The sequence below is a fragment of the Haemorhous mexicanus genome, chromosome 2, assembly GCF_027477595.1.
Source record: "Haemorhous mexicanus isolate bHaeMex1 chromosome 2, bHaeMex1.pri, whole genome shotgun sequence".
In the NCBI taxonomy this organism is placed as follows: Eukaryota; Metazoa; Chordata; class Aves; order Passeriformes; family Fringillidae; genus Haemorhous; species Haemorhous mexicanus.
The window spans coordinates 108,243,509-108,249,508 of record NC_082342.1 but is presented as its reverse complement, the minus strand read 5'-3'; positions in this window follow the sequence as shown (position 1 = coordinate 108,249,508).

Here is a 6,000-nt window from a genome sequence, read left to right as displayed (position 1 = left end):
CTAATGAAAATCCTGAATTCAGTTTCTTTGCAATTATTAGGTATGTGGTAATGGCCAGAGTGCATTAGCAGTCTCTCTCAAAAAAGAATTTTGCAAGTCACAACTAGGAAAAATTAGCCTGTAACATGATACTGCTAGCCATTCTCTAGATAATAACTAATAATATGTTGAAATATTACTTTTTATCATGAATATTAATTCTCAGAATTAATTATTTTATTCTGTAGTTGAAGAAAATGAATTTTTGGAGAAATGCAGTACTAATTAGAGCCTCTCCCTGAAGAAGAGGATCAGCACCATGCGTTTGGGCCACTGAGAACAGGCTGGGTGTCATGCTGCACACACAAGGCAAACATCTGAGCTAGAGCTAGAGTGAGCAAGCCACTGACTACAGTCAGTTCACAATGAATAGTCACACAAACTCTTTGTCCAAAGTCAGTTTAAAAATCATTGTTTTTCAAGTGATAGCTCTAAAGATTTACTTCACTAAATAAGCCATCTTTTAAGATTTTTCACTTTGTGTTTTTTTTCAGAACACAATTTGTGCATGAGAACAGCTGAAAGGGCCACCTGCCCTTTCTCAAAGGTATTGCCGAGGTCTCAGGTTGAACTGCTTTCAGAGCTCTGGAGCATTGGACGTGTCACTCAGTCTAGCTCACTCTGGAAGCAGTTATCAGCCATGAAATGCTGATCTCTCTCACATTTCTCACTTGTAATTTGATATATGAACAGCATTTACCGTGCAACAAGTCAGGATTTTCCATCAGGCTCTTAATAGCTTCACAGTCATTGTGTTTGGCCCCTACATCAGTTCCTTTCCCCACCTCTTGCATGACTGGCTCACCACATCAAACAAATCCCAAAGTGCTCTTCTGTCTACACTTGCATCTCAAATGTTCTCAACATCCCCATACCTAGACTGGCTAACCAAAACAGTTGCTTTTATCATGGTCTCTAATCCACCATCTTCTAGTTTCACACAGTGTTGCTATTATAGGATCAACACTGCCAGAGAATTGCAGAGTATTCCAGGCTGAGGAGAACTCTGGAAGTCTCCAGTCCACTTCCCACTAAAAGTAGGGCAGCCAGAGCAGGTTTCTTAGGGTGCCTCCTGTTGAGTTTGAGCGTTTCCTGGGATGGAGACTCCACAGTCTCCATCAGCATTTGTGTCATTGGCCTTCCTCACACTTATTGTAAAATCAAGGCAACCCTGACAAGGGGGAGGAATGATGAGGAGGACTCCATTGATATCAGAAGGCTAATTAATTAATTATACTATATTATTCTATACTCTATTACACTATGTTACATTGCATGTAAACTGAATCTGCCAAGCACCCAACTCCACTCCACTGCACAGCATCTCGTGACTGTCAGCCGACAGTCCCGACTCACACACCTGGATTCAATTGGTCAATGAATCAAAACACTCACACCAGAATCCAATTACCAATTCCCTTCAGGTAAACAATCTTCCACAATGCATTCCACTAGTTCCAAAACACAGGAGCAGTAAATGAGATAAGAATTGTTTTTTCTTTCTCTGAGGTTCAGAGAATGTGAATCCCAGAAATATCCTTGGGAAGTTGTGCCTTGCTTTTCACATATCTCACCAATTTGGCTATCAAGATCCTGTGGGAAACCCCACCAAAGGCTTTGCTAAAGTCAAAATATTCAGCATCCACCACTCTCTCCTCACTGGGAGTCATCTGTCTCATCACAGAAGGCAACCAGTTTCACCAGGCACAATATGCTGCTGGTAACTCCATGCAGGCTGCTTCCAGTCCCTCCTGACATTCAAGCACCAGGACAGGACACCCAAGAGGCCTCACTCCATAAACCTTGTCATGCCCATCAAAGCTGCTGTGGAGCAGCCACATGGTGGTGTTGGCCCACTCTGGTGCTCCCAGAGATCCCTTCTGGGCCGTCTGGCTTCCATGTGCCCAGCTTGCTTGAGTGCTCCCTCACTCTGTCTTCCTGTCCTCTGGGTCGTGCTGCAGAGGAGACTGCAACCAGGCTCAGGAGCAGGAGAGCCTGAAGGCAGTCTTGCACAGCAAAAGAGGCAAAAAGGCACTGACCTCCTCCACCTTTTCCATGTCCCTTGTCCCTCAATTTCTAGCTGTTCTTAGAAGCAGGCTCACAATTTCTTTAGTTCTCCTTTTCCAGTTTTGTTATAGAAGCCCTTCTTCTTGTCCTTCACCTCCCTTGCTAATTTAAACTCCAGCTGCTTTTCTGGTATTTCTCTCTTTTCTTATATTACAGTAAATTAGATAAATTCATCCCATTGGTAGTAAGAAAAACTCTGAGGAAGAACTCACTGGAGCCATTCACACAAGGGAAATAGCCAAATGCATCTAAATCTTCCAAGGCTTGGGAGCAGCAACCAGATGGAAAGGGACAATTTCCAGATGCCAACCCTCCATGGAAGATTTCAAATTCTCAAAGAAAACTCATCTTATAAGAGACATCAGAGAAAGAAAAACCATTGTTCTTTTCTGTTACTGTGCAGCTCAAATCCTTTCCCAAACTCTGGCTCTTGCTCTATATTTTTAACTCTCAATGCACACTAATTACCAATTGTATTTTAACATTCTGTCAGCACATTATATCTATTTTCACTAAGAAAACTTTTGGGTTTTTTTCCCATGGCACATTAAGATAAGCACTTAATTAATTAAGCTGCCCAGAATTGAATGCAGATGATTGGGAGTGCTACCACTTCTGTCAAGTATGAAACATCATTGTTTGGAAAAATGTAAGGCAGCTCAAAAAAAAAAGTCCATGGTTGAGAACATACTTGAGGGACAAATCACTGTGTCCTTCAAATCCTTGCTCTCTCAGGACTTCCTAGGAGAATCTTGGTGCAAACAAAATTTTGGAAAGCAATAGGAGTGTCCTCTTAGTCTTCACAATGAAAGGCTACAGTATTTTCAACATGCAAATATTAAATCCCTAGAAGATGAAATGTGTTTTCAGTCTTTTATTTGAAGATTTTAGTTTGCTGCCAGGTATTAATTTTCATATTTCTTGGGAACTATGCTGTTACTCACAGAGGGTTCAGCATATTCACTGTCTTTGCTATGAGAAATTTTTGACATTTTCTCATTAGGTATATCGGGTATGAAAATAGCAGAAAGAGAAAACAGTGACTGTCAAAGGAGGACTGGACTCTTGCCTTTTTTTCAAGTAACTTTCCAGACTGAGGTTGTCACTGTAGAGCTAAGAGTAGAGTTCATATCAACTGCCTTGCCAAAATTATCTCCTCTTCCCTTTGATGGTAAATGTTTTATCTCTTTTTCTTTTGAACTTTTTGCCATGATGAATAAGGAAACTGTTCCAGTTTCACTTCATTTTCCACAAAACAAAGTACACACCTAGTCACACATCTACTGCTTGGTATATTAATGCCTAGAGCCAGGCTGGCTCCTCCTTTAGTCCCTGCCTTCAGGCACATTTCTTTTTCCATGGCAGGGATCTGAGACAACAGGTTTTCAGCTGTGTTACAGCTTAAAATGGCAAATGGTACACTGCTTTGAAGCTGTCCATTTATCCATCCCCTCTTGCACTGCTGTACATGGCTCCTGTGAAACGCTCCTCTGGGATAATGTGACTATGACCTCCTTGATTTCCTACACCATGCCTGTTTTTCCAGCTCCTGAAGCCTCTTCCACATCAGCTTGAGAATCACCTTTCTGTTTCTCATTTCATGTGGTATTTTGGCTTATGCCCTCTTGCATTTAAACATTCAGGATCTCTATCACAGTTTGACATGTCTGTTTGATCACACTTGAAACTTACTTCACACATGTTGTCTGGACACAGGGAGCAGGGCTTTTCTAGTTCCTGCACTACATAATTACAGTTAGTTAATTCCTGCAAGAATTATCTGGAAATTATTTCTAGATTCATAGACACCAAAGCCAGCTCATTTTGGGAGTAAATGTTCCTTCTAAATAATTGTATTTTTGGTGATATCCACCCTCTGCTCCAGCAGAACCAAGCAAATCTTAGGCATTCTTCATGTGTCCTTTGAAATCCTGGGAAACTTAACTTTGATGAGGAAACATTCAGTGTTTTTGTTCTTTCTTTTCCCTCACTGTCCTCTTGACACCAAGGACATTTCACTCAATCACCCCAGGAGAAAGACCTGTCACCTTCAATTCTGCCTGATCTGTCTTTGTTTCCTGAGCTGTCACCTAATATAACATGAGCCCAACAAACCGATCTGGAAATGCCTTAAAATGAAAGCTTTCCACAGCAGGCATCAAACCCACATCAGCCATTATGGAAACCAATATCTTCACGTGTGAAATCATCTCTCTCCAGCTAAAGCATCCCTTGGGCACCCCTCTGTCCTGGAATTTGGTCAGCATTGGTGCTGCCACATCAGCTGCTGGTGACCTGGATGTGGCACAGGGCTGGGAGAAGGGGAACAGTGGGCCTGTGATCTACATCTGTGCAGATGTAGGTCTTCCCCCTCCCAAGTTAAGCATTCCTCTCTTGGAATTCCTTTGCTTTTGGCAACGTAATCACTTGAATAACTTTGCAAACCCCAGTCAATTAAAAGTAAGGCTCTGAAAAGTTTTGACACTGGGGGAGGGTTGGAAAAACTAGTTAGGGAACCATTATTATTGACAGAAAAGACAAAGCTAAATTTTGACCTAAATTTGTCCATCTAACGTGTAACAGAGCAAAAATGGTGTGTACAGGGACAACTCTGGGCTCTGGGCAGAAGGCACCAAATACTCTTTCACCTCTAAAAGGAGACAGAGAGCAAGGCTGCCCACAAAGTCCCACATCTTTCAAGGTTTCTGTGGTTGTTTGCTCACAGGGGTGCCTGAATTCCCTTTGGTGCTCTGGTGACCACGGGGAAGCCACTCAGTGTCTGCACCGTGGTGAGAGGCTGGCCTGGCCCTGTGGGAAGTGCTGTGTGAGCTGGGTGGGCACAGGGCAGGGTAAGAGAGCAGCCAAGCCTCAGCCCTCCAGCTGGGATATGCAGAATACCCTGCTGGAGCAGGGAAAATGTCACCAGTGCTTTACCTAAGGGTCCTGACATGCACAGCACTGGGGAGAGGCTGCAGGTAGGAGGAGGTTGTAGGAAAAACCCAAAAGCCTTTGGGAGTGACCAGCTGCAATTCCCACTACATACAGTTCTCTTTTGTGAGGAATGGTGTAGGGTCCCCCTCAGTTTTAGCCAGACACCAATTGCTCCTTGTGACACAGAAAGGAGGCCTTTTGCAGGAGTGCAACTCCACACTCCTTCCTTGGCTGTGCCTGTACAGCTCACCTCTAAAGATGGCACTGGAGGGTTGCTTTGCAGCAGTAAGTACAGAAGGAGCAAGAAAAGAACATCAGACCCTGAAATTTAGGGGTAGACTGCAGCAGAGCAGCTAATCCCACTTGAAAGGATGGGCTCATGTCCAATTACACATTTTTTTCCAATCCATTGGGAAAGCCATTATACTGATGGCAGTCAGATTGGTGCAGCTACAGCAATCTTGAAAGCATTTAGGATATCTTTGATTAAATGATCTAGTGGACAAAGACTGAAATTGCTTCTCTAGGAAAACCTTAGCATGGATAGGTTTTTTTAATTAAAATGAGCTAATATGTGATTTTTGCTCGTAAAATCACATGAAAGGGGGAAAACAAAAGTGAGTGATACAAGAAAGGGAAAACACCCCTTTGTATTCTCTTCTGACTACCACCATACTGTTTTTAAAATCCCTTTGCTTCCCTGTGTAATCAGGTTGATTAAAATCCTCTAAAGAAATAAAACAGCTGCAGAGACTTCCAAAATCACATTCTTCTCTACTGCATTGTATTATTTTCAACAGCTTTGTTTCCAAATTATTCTTTTCCCTTCATTGCCTCTGAAAGTCTATTGCTGGATTTATTAAAAGAGAGCTGAATAAGCATGCTGAATGCAGCCACAGTGATTGCGTTGTTCGTGCAAGCAGGTTTGAGCTGCCGGCTGTCACCGAACTGAGGCAGAACAAA